Source organism: Pseudophryne corroboree, unplaced genomic scaffold, assembly GCF_028390025.1.
Source record: "Pseudophryne corroboree isolate aPseCor3 unplaced genomic scaffold, aPseCor3.hap2 scaffold_551, whole genome shotgun sequence".
NCBI lineage: Eukaryota > Metazoa > Chordata > Amphibia > Anura > Myobatrachidae > Pseudophryne > Pseudophryne corroboree.
Window position 1 is genome coordinate 36,781 of NW_026970151.1, and position 11,959 is coordinate 48,739.

The 11,959-nt window shown below is 44.9% G+C and overlaps 8 non-coding genes and 1 pseudogene across 8 annotated transcripts; 7 read left to right on the top strand and 2 right to left on the bottom strand.

Moving 5' to 3' along the window:
* Window positions 1-198: 198 nt before the first annotated feature.
* LOC135032744 (U1 spliceosomal RNA) lies at window positions 199-362 on the top strand. Its single transcript, XR_010228224.1, has one exon. It is a non-coding gene; the product is annotated as a U1 spliceosomal RNA (small nuclear RNA).
* A 152-nt stretch (window positions 363-514) lies between these two features.
* On the top strand, window positions 515-677 carry LOC135032673 (U1 spliceosomal RNA). The gene has a single exon (XR_010228163.1). It is a non-coding gene; the product is annotated as a U1 spliceosomal RNA (small nuclear RNA).
* Window positions 678-1,351: 674 nt separating this feature from the next.
* On the top strand, window positions 1,352-1,515 carry LOC135032726 (U1 spliceosomal RNA). Its single transcript, XR_010228206.1, has one exon. It is a non-coding gene; the product is annotated as a U1 spliceosomal RNA (small nuclear RNA).
* A 152-nt stretch (window positions 1,516-1,667) lies between these two features.
* Window positions 1,668-1,828, top strand: LOC135032702 (U1 spliceosomal RNA). The gene has a single exon (XR_010228186.1). It is a non-coding gene; the product is annotated as a U1 spliceosomal RNA (small nuclear RNA).
* Window positions 1,829-2,502: 674 nt separating this feature from the next.
* Window positions 2,503-2,666, top strand: LOC135032755 (U1 spliceosomal RNA). Its single transcript, XR_010228235.1, has one exon. It is a non-coding gene; the product is annotated as a U1 spliceosomal RNA (small nuclear RNA).
* Window positions 2,667-2,818: 152 nt separating this feature from the next.
* LOC135032680 (U1 spliceosomal RNA) lies at window positions 2,819-2,981 on the top strand. Its single transcript, XR_010228165.1, has one exon. It is a non-coding gene; the product is annotated as a U1 spliceosomal RNA (small nuclear RNA).
* An 824-nt stretch (window positions 2,982-3,805) lies between these two features.
* Window positions 3,806-3,968, bottom strand: LOC135032660 (U1 spliceosomal RNA). Its single transcript, XR_010228150.1, has one exon. It is a non-coding gene; the product is annotated as a U1 spliceosomal RNA (small nuclear RNA).
* Window positions 3,969-4,120: 152 nt separating this feature from the next.
* Window positions 4,121-4,284, bottom strand: LOC135032756 (U1 spliceosomal RNA). Its single transcript, XR_010228236.1, has one exon. It is a non-coding gene; the product is annotated as a U1 spliceosomal RNA (small nuclear RNA).
* Window positions 4,285-7,781: 3,497 nt separating this feature from the next.
* LOC135032705 (U1 spliceosomal RNA) lies at window positions 7,782-7,960 on the top strand (annotated as a pseudogene).
* Window positions 7,961-11,959: the final 3,999 nt, after the last annotated feature.

The following is an 11,959-nucleotide window of genomic DNA, read 5'->3' on the forward strand; positions in this document are numbered from 1 at the left end:
GTTGTTGCATTTGGTTTGTTGTTTGGGGGTGCTTCAGTATTAGGCAGCCTTCTGCCCTCCCATGTTCATCTGAAAATATGTGTTCTCCCTGCAGTTGTTGTCCCAAGATGAGAGTTCCCTTTTGCTGCCTCAGTTGAATCTCCTTTACTTGACAGAGATGTGCATGAGCAGCGGCCCTCCCCAGCCCTATTCCAAATCATACTTATTTTGCATAGGAGATACCATGGTCATGAAGATTGTTCTCCCAGGGTGAGGTTCATTCATTGCATTTTGGGTATGCTGACCCCTGTGATTTCCCCAAATGTGGGAAACTTGACTGCATTATTTGTGGTAGTGGGAGACTGTGTTTGTGCTTTCCTCTGGTCAGCTCTGGTAAAAGTCAGATTTCTTTGTCTCAGATTTTCCTTTAGCCTTGTTCTTCTTTCGAGAGTTCCCTTGTGCTGCCTCAGTTGGATCTCCTTCACTTTACAGGGGGGTACCCGAGCAGCGACCCTCCCCAGCTCTAGCCCAACTCCTACTTACCTGCCAGGTGAGATACTATGATCATGATGGTGCTTCTCCCAGGGCAAGGCTCACCCATTGCACTCTGGGTGTGCTGCCCCTGCGATTTCCCCAAATGTGGGAAACTTGACTGCATAATTTGTGTTTCCCCTGGTCGGCTCTCGTATAATTCAGATCTCTTTGTCTCAGGTCTCTCTCCAGCCTAGTTTGCTGTCTGTTTCCACTTCTCTTTTCTTCAGCCGCTCCCTTCTATACCCTTGTGCACTATCCTGACTTCTCCTCCCGTCTGCTTACTTTGTGCCTTCCAATGCACAATGCAAACTACAGGTAGTGCTGCAGGGCCCACACCCTTTTACTTGCCTTACAGAGCAGCTCTGGAGCTGTTACAGTGCCCAGCTGCTGCAAGAAATCTGCTTGAATGCTTCAGGGGATGGGGCATGGCCAACATGAGCCCCACACCAAAGGAGGGTGGAGGTGTTTAATGCGACCTAGGGGTCATCCAAGCACCGCAAAAGGCCGCCATGCCCTGCACGCCCCTTTTCTCTTTTCATATGCAGATGAGGGTTGAAGCCAACTTTGACCCACTGCTTGGATGACATCACCGTATGCAAATCCGTCTTCTGCAGAACTTCCCCCAGGAATGCTTGCACTAGTTGTTGCATTTGGTTTGTTGTTTGGGGGTGCTTCAGTATTAGGCAGCCTTCTGCCCTCCCATGTTCATCTGAAAATATGTGTTCTCCCTGCAGTTGTTGTCCCCAGATGAGAGTTCCCTTGTGCTGCCTCAGTTGAATCTCCTTTACTTGACAGAGATGTGCATGAGCAGCGGCCCTCCCCAGCCCTATTCCAAATCATACTTATTTTGCATAGGAGATACCATGGTCATGAAGATTGTTCTCCCAGGGTGAGGTTCATTCATTGCATTTTGGGTATGCTGACCCCTGTGATTTCCCCAAATGTGGGAAACTTGACTGCATTATTTGTGGTAGTGGGGGACTGTGTTTGTGCTTTCCTCTGGTCAGCTCTGGTAAAAGTCAGATTTCTTTGTCTCAGATTTTCCTCTAGCCTTGTTCTTCTTTCGAGAGTTCCCTTGTGCTGCCTCAGTTGGATCTCCTTCACTTTACAGGGGGGTACCCGAGCAGCGACCCTCCCCAGCTCTAGCCCAACTCCTACTTACCTGCCAGGTGAGATACTATGATCATGAAGGTGCTTCTCCCAGGGCAAGGCTCACCCATTGCTCTGGGTGTGCTGCTCCTGCGATTTCCCCAAATGTGGGAAACTTGACTGCATAATTTGTGTTTCCCCTGGTCGGCTCTCGTATAATTCAGATCTCTTTGTCTCAGGTCTCTCTCCAGCCTAGTTTGCTGTCTGTTTCCACTTCTCTTTTCTTGAGCCGCTCCCTTCTATGCCCTTGCGCACTATCCTGACTTCTCCTCCTGTCTGCTTACTTTGTGCCTTCCAACGCACAATGCGAACTACAGGTAGTGCTGCAGGGCCCACACCCTTTTACTTGCCTTACAGAGCAGCTCTGGAGCTGTTACAGTGCCCAGCTGCTGCAAGAAATCAGCTTGAATGCTTCAGGGGCTGGGGCATAGCCAACATGAGCCCCACACCAAAGGAGGGTGGAGGTGTTTAATGCAAACTAGGGGTCAGCCAAGCGCCGCAAAAGGCCACCATGCCCTGCACGCCCCTTTTCTCTTTTCATATGCAGACGAGGGTTGAAGCCAACTTTGACCCACTGCTTGGATGACATCACCATATGCAAATCCATCTGCGGCAGGCCTTCCCCCAGGAATGCTTGCACTAGTTGTTGCATTTGGTTTGTTGTTTGGGGGTGCTTCAGTATTAGGCAGCCTTCTGCCCTCCCATGTTCATCTGAAAATATATGTTCTCCCTGCAGTTGTTGTCCCCAGATGAGAGTTCCCTTGTGTTGCCTCAGTTAAATCTCCTTTACTTGACAGAGATGTGCATGAGCAGCGGCCCTCCCCAGCCCTATTCCAAATCATACTTATTTTGCATAGGAGATACCATGGTCATGAAGATTTTTCTCCCAGGGTGAGGTTTATTCATTGCATTTTGGGTATGCTGACCCCTGTGATTTCCCCAAATGTGGGAAACTTGACTGCATTATTTGTGGTAGTGGGAGGCTGTGTTTGTGATTTCTTCTGGTCAGCTCTGGTAAAAGTCAGATTTCTTTGTCTCAGATTTTCCTTTAGCCTTGTTCTTCTTTCGAGAGTTCCCTTGTGCTGCCTCAATTGGATCTCCTTCACTTTACAGGGGGGTACCCGAGCAGCGACCCTCCCCAGCTCTAGCCCAACTCCTACTTACCTGCCAGGTGAGATACTATGATCATGAAGGTGCTTCTCCCAGGGCAAGGCTCACCCATTGTACTCTGGGTGTGCTGCTCCTGCGATTTCCCCAAATGTGGGAAACTTGACTGCATAATTTGTGTTTCCCCTGGTCGGCTCTCGTATAATTCAGATCTCTTTGTCTCAGGTCTCTCTCCAGCCTAGTTTGCTGTCTGTTTCCACTTCTCTTTTCTTCAGCCGCTCCCTTCTATACCCTTGTGCACTATCCTGACTTCTCCTCCCGTCTGCTTACTTTGTGCCTTCCAATGCACAATGCAAACTACAGGTAGTGCTGCAGGGCCCACACCCTTTTACTTGCCTTACAGAGCAGCTCTGGAGCTGTTACAGTGGCCAGCTGCTGCAAGAAATCAGCTTGAATGCTTCAGGGGCTGGGGCATAGCCAACATGAGCCCCACACCGAAGGAGGGTGGAGGTGTTTAATGCAAACTAGGGGTCAGTCAAGCGCCGCAAAAGGCCACCATGCCCTGCACGCCCCTTTTCTGTTTTCATATGCAGACGAGGGTTGAAGCCACCTTTGACCAACTGCTTGGATGACATCACCACAAATCCATCTGCGGCAGGCCTTCCCCCAGGAATGCTTGCACTAGTTGTTGCATTTGGTTTGTTGTTTGGGGGTGCTTCAGTATTAGGCAGCCTTCTGCTCCACCCTCCTTTGGTGTGGGGCTCATGTTGGCCATGTCCCATCCCCTGAAGCATTCAAGCAGATTTCTTGCAGCAGCTGGGCACTGTAACAGCTCCAGAGACGCTCTGTAAGGCAAGTAAAAGGGTGTGGGCCCTGCAGCACTACCTGTAGTTTGCATTGTGCATTGGAAGGCACAAAGTAAGCAGACGGGAGGAGAAGTCAGGATAGTGCACAAGGGTATAGAAGGGAGCGGCTGAAGAAAAGAGAAGTGGAAACAGACAGCAAACTAGGCTGGAGAGAGATCTGAGACAAAGAGATCTGAATTATACGAGAGCCGACCAGGGGAAACACAAATTATGCAGTCAAGTTTCCCACATTTGGGGAAATCGCAGGGGCAGCACACCCAGAGTGCAATGGGTGAGCCTTGCCCTGGGAGAAGCACCTTCATGATCATAGTATCTCACCTGGCAGGTAAGTAGGAGTTGGGCTAGAGCTGGGGAGGGTCGCTGCTCGGGCACCCCCCTGTTAAGTGAAGGAGATCCAACTGAGGCAGCACAAGGGAACTCTCGAAAGAAGAACAAGGCTAAAGGAAAATCTGAAACAAAGAAATCTGACTTTTACCAGAGCTGACCAGAAGAAATCACAAACACAGCCTCCCACTACCACAAATAATGCAGTCGAGTTTCCCACATTTGGGGAAATCACAGGGGTCAGCATACCCAAAATGCAATGAATGAACCTCACCCTGGGAGAAAAATCTTCATGACCATGGTATCTCCTATGCAAAATAAGTATGATTTGGAATAGGGCTGGGGAGGGCCGCTGCTCATGCACATCTCTGTCAAGTAAAGGAGATTCAACTGAGGCAGCACAAGGGAACTCTCATCTTGGGACAACAACTGCAGGGAGAACATATATTTTCAGATGAACATGGGAGGGCAGAAGGCTGCCTAATACTGAAGCACCCCCAAACAACAAACCAAATGCAACAACTAGTGCAAGCATTCCTGGGGGAAGGCCTGCCGCAGATGGATTTGCATATGGTGATGTCATCCAAGCAGTTGGTCAAAGTTGGCTTCAACCCTCGTCTGCATATGAAAAGAGAAAAGGGGCGTGCAGGGCATGGTGGCCTTTTGCGGCGCTTGGCTGACCCCTAGTTTGCATTAAACACCTCCACCCTCCTTTGGTGTGGGGCTCATGTTGGCTATGCCCCAGCCCCTGAAGCATTCAAGCTGAATTCTTGCAGCAGCTGGGCACTGTAACAGCTCCAGAGCTGCTCTGTAAGGCAAGTAAAAGGGTGTGGGCCCTGCAGCACTACCTGTAGTTCGCAGATGGATTTGCCGCCATAGAATGCGCCTGCTGAATCGTGTTACAGATCCAGAGAGCAATAGTCTGCTTTGAAGCAGGGGTGCCAATCTTGTTGGCTGCATACAGGACAAACAGTGCTTCTGTTTTTCTGACTCTAGCCGTTCTGGCCACGTAAATTTTCAAAGCCCTGACCACATCAAGGGACTCGGAATCCTCCAAGTCACGCGTAGCCACAGGCATCACAATAGGTTGGTTCATATGAAAGGATGATTCCACTTTTAGCAGGAATTGAGGACGGGTCTGCAATTCCGCTGCCACCGCGCTACAACCCCGGCCGACGCAATTGCCGGTCTGAGTAAGGTACCAGAATGTGTGTAAATGGACTTTAGGGTAACCTCCTGCTTGCGGTCAGCAGGGTCCCTGATGGTAGCCGTATCCTGGGATGGCAGCGCTACCTTTTTGGATAAGCGTGTCAATGCTTTATCCACCCTAGCGGAGGATTCCCACCGTATCCTGTCCATTGGCGGGAAAGGATACGCCATAAGAATCCTTTTGGGAATCTGCAGCTTTTTGTCTGGAGATTCCCAAGCTTTTTCACATAATTCGTTCAACTCATGTGAGGGGGGAAAGGTTATCTCAGGTTTCTTTCCCTTATACATGTGTACCCTCGTGTCAGGGACAGGGGACTCTGTGATGTGCAAAACATCTTTTAGTGCAATAATCATATATCGAATACATTTAGCCAATTTTGGCTGTAACTTTGCATCATCGTAGTCGACACTGGAGTCAGAATCCGTGTCGGTATCTGTGTCAACTATTTGGGATAGTGGGCGCTTTTGAGACCCCGAAGGTCCTTGCGACATAGGGACAGGCATGGGTTGACTCCCTGACTGTTCCCTAGCTTCAGCTTTGTCTAATCTCTTGTGTAATAAGTTTACATTAGCACTTAAAACATTCCACATATCCATCCAGTCAGGTGTCGGCGTTGTCGATGGAGACACCACATTAATTTGCTCCTGCTCCTCTCTAGGAGAGCCTTCTACCTCAGACATGTCGACACACGTGTACCGACACACCATACACTCAGGGAATCCTCTTATCTGAGGACAGTTCCCCAACAAGGCCCTTTGGAGAGACAGAGAGAGAGAGTATGCCAGCACACACCCCAGCGCTATATGACCCAGGAAAAAAACACAATAATTTTATGTTTACCCAGTAGCGCTGTATTTCCATATATATATGCGCCTAATTATGTGCCCCCCTCTTCTTTAAGACCCTCTTTCTACCGTGGTATAAGCAGGGGAGAGTCCGTGGAGCTTCCCCTCAGCGGTGCTGTGGAGAAAATGGCGCTGGTGAGTGCAGAGGGAGAAGCCCCACCCCCTCAGCGACGGGCTTCTGTCCCGCTCAAATATAGTAAAAAAAAGGCGGGGGCTCTTATATATATATACAGTGCCTAGCTGCATATATATTTATTTTGCCAAAGAGAGGTCTATATTGCTGCCCAGGGCATCCCCCCTGCGCCCTTCACCCTTACACTGACTGCCGTGTGAGAGGTGTATGGGAGCAATGGAGCACAGCTTTACTGCTGTGCGTTACCTCAGTGAAGATCATGAAGTCTTCCGCCGCCTCTGAAGTCTTCTTTTCTTCTCATACTCACCCGGCTTCTATCTTCCGGCTCTGCGAGGGGGACGGCGGCGCGGCGCTGGGACGGACGGCGAGGGTGAGACCTGCGTACCGATCCCTCTGGAGCTAATGCTGTACAGTAGCCTAAGAAGCAGAGCCTATCAACTCACAGAAGTAGGTGTGCATCTCTTCCCTCCGCCCCTCGATGCAGGGAGTCTGTTGCCAGCAGGCTCCCTGAAAATAAAAAAATCTAACAAATATACTTTCTGTCAGGAAACTCAGGAGAGCTCCCTGAAAAGCACCCAGTCTCCTCTGGGCACAGTAGTAAACTGAGGTCTGGAGGAGGGGCATAGAGGGAGGAGCCAGTGCACACCCAGATCTAAAGTCTTTCTTAAAGTGCCCATGTCTCCTGCGGAGCCCGTCTATCCCCCATGGTCCTTACGGAGTCCCCAGCATCCTCTAGGACGTAAGAGAAAAATTATGCTGGCAGAAAAATCCAATTGAGTGATTAAACAGCTCCAGAGCTGCTCTGTAAGGCAAGTAAAAGGGTGTGGGCCCTGCAGCACTACCTGTAGTTTGCATTGTGCATTGGAAGCCTAGTTTGCTGTCTGTTTCCACTTCTTTTTTCTTGAGCCCCTCCCGTCTATACCCTTGTGCACTATCCTGACTTCTCTTCCCGTCTGCTTACTTTGTGCCTTCCAAAGCACAATGCAAACTACAGGTAGTGCTGCAGGGCCCACACCCTTTTACTTGCCTTACAGAGCAGCTCTTGAGCTGTTACAGTGCCCAGCTGCTGCAAGAAATCAGCGTGAATGCTTCAGGGGCTGGGGCATGGCCAACATGAGCCCCACACCGAAGGAGGGTGGGGGTGTTTAATGCGAACTAGGGGTCTCGCACAATGCGAACTACAGGTAGTGCTGCAGGGCCCACACCCTTTTACTTGCCTTACAGAGCAGCTCTGGAGCTGTTACAGTGCCCAGCTGCTGCAAGAAATGTGAACTAGGGGTCATCCAAGTGCCGCAAAAGGCTGCCATGCCCTGCACGCCCCTTTTCTCTTTTCATATGCAGACGAGGGTTGAAGCCAACTTTGACCCACTGCTTGGATGACATCGCCATATGCAAATCCATCTGCTGCAGGCCTTCCCCCAGGAATGCTTGCACTAGTTGTTGCATTTGGTTTGTTGTTTGGGGGTGCTTCAGTATTAGGCAGCCTTCTGCCCTCCCATGTTCATCTGAAAATATGTGTTCTCCCTGCAGTTGTTGTCCCCAGATGAGAGTTCCCTTGTGCTGCCTCAGTTGAATCTCCTTTACTTGACAGAGATGTGCCTGAGCAGCGGCCCTCCCCAGCCCTATCCCAAATCATACTTATTTTGCATAGGAGATACCATGGTCATGAAGACTGTTCTCCCAGGGAGCGGTTCATTCATTGCATTCTGGGTATGCTGACCCCTGTGATTTCCCCAAATGTGGGAAACTCGACTGCATTATTTAATGCGAACTAGGGGTCATCCAAGCACCGCAAAAGGCCGCCATGCCCTGCATATCCCTTTTCTCTTTTCATAAGCAGACGAGGTTTGAAGCCAACTTTGACCCACTGCTTGGATGACATCACTTGCTGCCTTACCAATGAAGCAAGTTTAATTTAATAATAGGTGAAAAACCATCCCTACAAAGGTGTTAATCAGATACTTGGCTTTGTGGACACTTTTCAGAGCACAAATTTGTTAGCATAAAATAAAGCCAGAAAATGAAGAGCTGTTTAATCACTCAATTGGATTTTTCTGCCAGCATATTTCTTTTTCTCTGCAACCCACTGCTAAATTGTGCTTCCTAGCTGTTTTTATAAAATCACTGAATCAAATCTAACTCTGATTACATCAGAGAAGGCCAGGTACCCTACACCATAACAGGGGGTTTGAAATTTTGACTTGTCTACTTAAAGATCACCAAAATCTGATAACAAGGTCAATTAAGTCTCTGGGTGGGATTGAACCACCAACCTTTTGGTTAATAGCCTTACACACTAACTGATTGCGCCACAGCAACACTTTGCAAAAGTCCATACTGACAAAGGCTAATATGCATTCATCTAGAACGATTCCTAGAAACATTTTAAAAAGTCAATAATGTGGAGAGTTTTTGTAAGATGTTTCTTCCATCAACCAATGAAGAAACACATTGGTACTTTCCCATGATGAGTGAGTGCTTCAGGATCTTTTGCACTTACATGTGCAGCAGAGTACTGTAATGGAAGTGCTGGGTCCATAACCCAGAGGTAGGCAGATTGAAACTATCCTCTGCTATATGCATTTTTTTTTGTTAATTAAAGTAATCCAAAACTGGGATTGATATTTTTGCTCTTTTATTTTTACTTAAAGTACAATAACTTTTACAATTTTAATTTGTTTTAATAGTATATTGACAGTATTGTTTTCTTTCAAAAATCCAATTAATTTTCTTTACCCGATTATTAAAATGGTAATTGACAAAAACAAACTACATTGTCACCAGAAGAGCAATACAAAATGTACAAGTGATATATTAAAATCATCTTTCCAGCTTGAATTTCAATGATGCATTGGGGCAACGATTTTGTGAGAAACATCTTCACCCTTAAATAAAGATTTTCTTAATTCCTTACCTGTGTGCTAATTAGATATCACCTTGTTTTCATATTAAACAGACTTCCACATGAGAAAACAGCAAAGATGCAGTGGCGTTAATGTTTCCTGGTGTCAACCTGTATTATTTCCGTAGATATTGAAATGAGGATGCATCTTGCTGCCTTTCCAATGAAGCAAGTTTAATTTAGTAATAGGTGAAAAACCATCCCTACAAAGATGTTAATCAGATACTTGGCTTTGTGGACACTTTTCTGAGAACAAATTTGTTATCATAAAAATAAAGCCAGAAAATGAAGAGCTGTTTAATCACTCAATTGGATTTTTCTGCCAGCATTTTTCTTTTTCTCTGCAACCCACTGCTAAATTGTGCTTCCTAGCTGTTTTTTTTATAAAATCACTTAATCAAATCTAACTCTGATTACATCAGAGAAGGCCAGGTACCCTACACCATAAGAGGGGGTTTGCAATTTTGACTTGTCTACTTAAATATCACCAAAATCTGATGACAAGGTCAATTACGTCCCTGGGTGGGATTGAACCACCAACCTTTTGACAAATAGCTGAACACACTAACCGATTGCGCCACAGAGACACTTTGCAGAAAATACATACTGACAAAGACTAATAAGCATTCATCTAGAACGTTTCCTAGAAAAACTTTAAAAAGTCAATAATCTGGAGAGTTTTTGTAAGATGTTTCTTCCAGCAACCAATGAAGAAACACATTGGTACTTTCGCATGATGAGTGAGTGCTTCAGGATCTCTTGCACTTACATGTGCAGCAGAGTACTGCAATGGAAGCATGCTGGGCCCATAACCCAGAGGTAGGCAGATTGAAACTATCCTTTGCTATATGCATTATTTTTTTGTACATTAAAGTAATTCATAACTGGGATTGATATTTTAGCTTTTATTTTTACTTAAAGTACAATAACTTTTACCATTTTAATTTGTTTTAATAGTATATTGACAGTATTGTTTTCTTTCAAAAATCCAAGCCACTGCATCTTTGCTGTTTTCTCATATGGAAGTCTGTTTAATGTGAAAACAAGGTGATATCTAATTAGCACACAGGTAAGGAATTAAGAAAATCTTTATTTAAGGGTGAAGATGTTTCTCACAAAATCGTTGCCCCAATGCATCATTGAAATTCAAGCTGGAAAGATGATTTTAATATATCACTTGTACATTTTGTATTGCTCTTCTGGTGACAATGTAGTTTGTTTTTGTCAATTACCATTTTAATAATCGGGTAAAGAAAATTAATTGGATTTTTGAAAGAAAACAATACTGTCAATATACTATTAAAACAAATTAAAATGGTAAAAGTTATTGTACTTTAAGTAAAAATAAAAGCTAAAATATCAATCCCAGTTTTGGATTACTTTAATGAACAAAAAAAAATGCATATAGCAAAGGATAGTTTCAATCTGCCTACCTCTGGGTTATGGGCCCAGCATGCTTCCAGTGCAGTACTCTGCTACACATGTAAGTGCAAGAGATCCTGAAGCACTCACTCATCATGCGAAAGTACCAATGTGTTTCTTCATTGGTTGCTGGAAGAAACATCTTACAAAAACTCTCCAGATTATTGACTTTTTAAAGTTTTTCTAGGAAACGTTCTAGATGAATGCTTATTAGTCTTTGTCAGTATGTACTTTTTGCAAAGTGTCTCTGTGGCGCAATCGGTTAGTGTGTTCAGCTATTAATCAAAAGGTTGGTGGTTCAATCCCACCCAGGGACGTAATTGACCTTGTGATCAGATTTTGGTGATATTTAAGTAGACAAGTCAAAATTGCAAACCCCCTCTTATGGTGTAGGGTACCTGGCCTTCTCTGATGTAATCAGAGTTAGATTTGATTAAGTGATTTTATAAAAAAACAGCTAGGAAGCACAATTTAGCAGTGGGTTGCAGAGAAAAAGAAAAATGCTGGCAGAAAAATCCAATTGAGTGATTAAACAGCTCTTCATTTTCTGGCTTTATTTTTATGATAACAAATTTGTTCTCTGAAAAGTGTCCACAAAGCCAAGTATCTGATTAACATCTTTGTAGGGATGGTTTTTCACCTATTACTAAATTAAACATGCTTCATTATAAAGGCAGCAAGATGCATCCTCATTTCAATATCTACGGAAATAATACAGGTTGACACCAGGAAACATTAACGCCACTGCATCTTTGCTGTTTTCTCATGTGGAAGTCTGTTTAATGTGAAAACAAGGTGATATCTAATTAGCACACAGGTAAGGAATTAAGAAAATCTTTATTTAAGGGTGAAGATGTTTCTCACAAAATCGTTGCCCCAATGCATCATTGAAATTCAAGCTGGAAAGATGATTTTAATATATCACTTGTACATTTTGTATTGCTCTTCTGGTGACAATGTAGTTTGTTTTTGTCAATTACCATTTTAATAATCGGGTAAAGAAAATTAATTGGATTTTTGAAAGAAAACAATACTGTCAATATACTATTAAAACAAATTAAAATGGTAAAAGTTATTGTACTTTAAGTAAAAATAAAAGAGCAAAAATGTCAATCCCAGTTTTGGATTACTTTAATTAACAAAAAAAAATGCATATAGCAGAGGATAGTTTCAATCTGCCTACCTCTGGGTTATGGACCCAGCATGCTTCCATTACAGTACTCTGCTGCACATGTAAGTGCAAGAGATCCTGAAGCACTCACTCATCATGGGAAAGTACCAATGTGTTTCTTCATTGGTTGATGGAAGAAACATCTTACAAAAACTCTCCAGATTATTGACTATTTAAAGTTTTTATAGGAAACGTTCTAGATGAATGCTTATTAGCCTTTGTCAGTATGTACTTTTGAAAAGTATCGCTGTGGCGCAATCAGTTAGTGTGTACGGCAATTAACCAAAAGGTTGGTGGTTCAATCCCACCCAGGGACG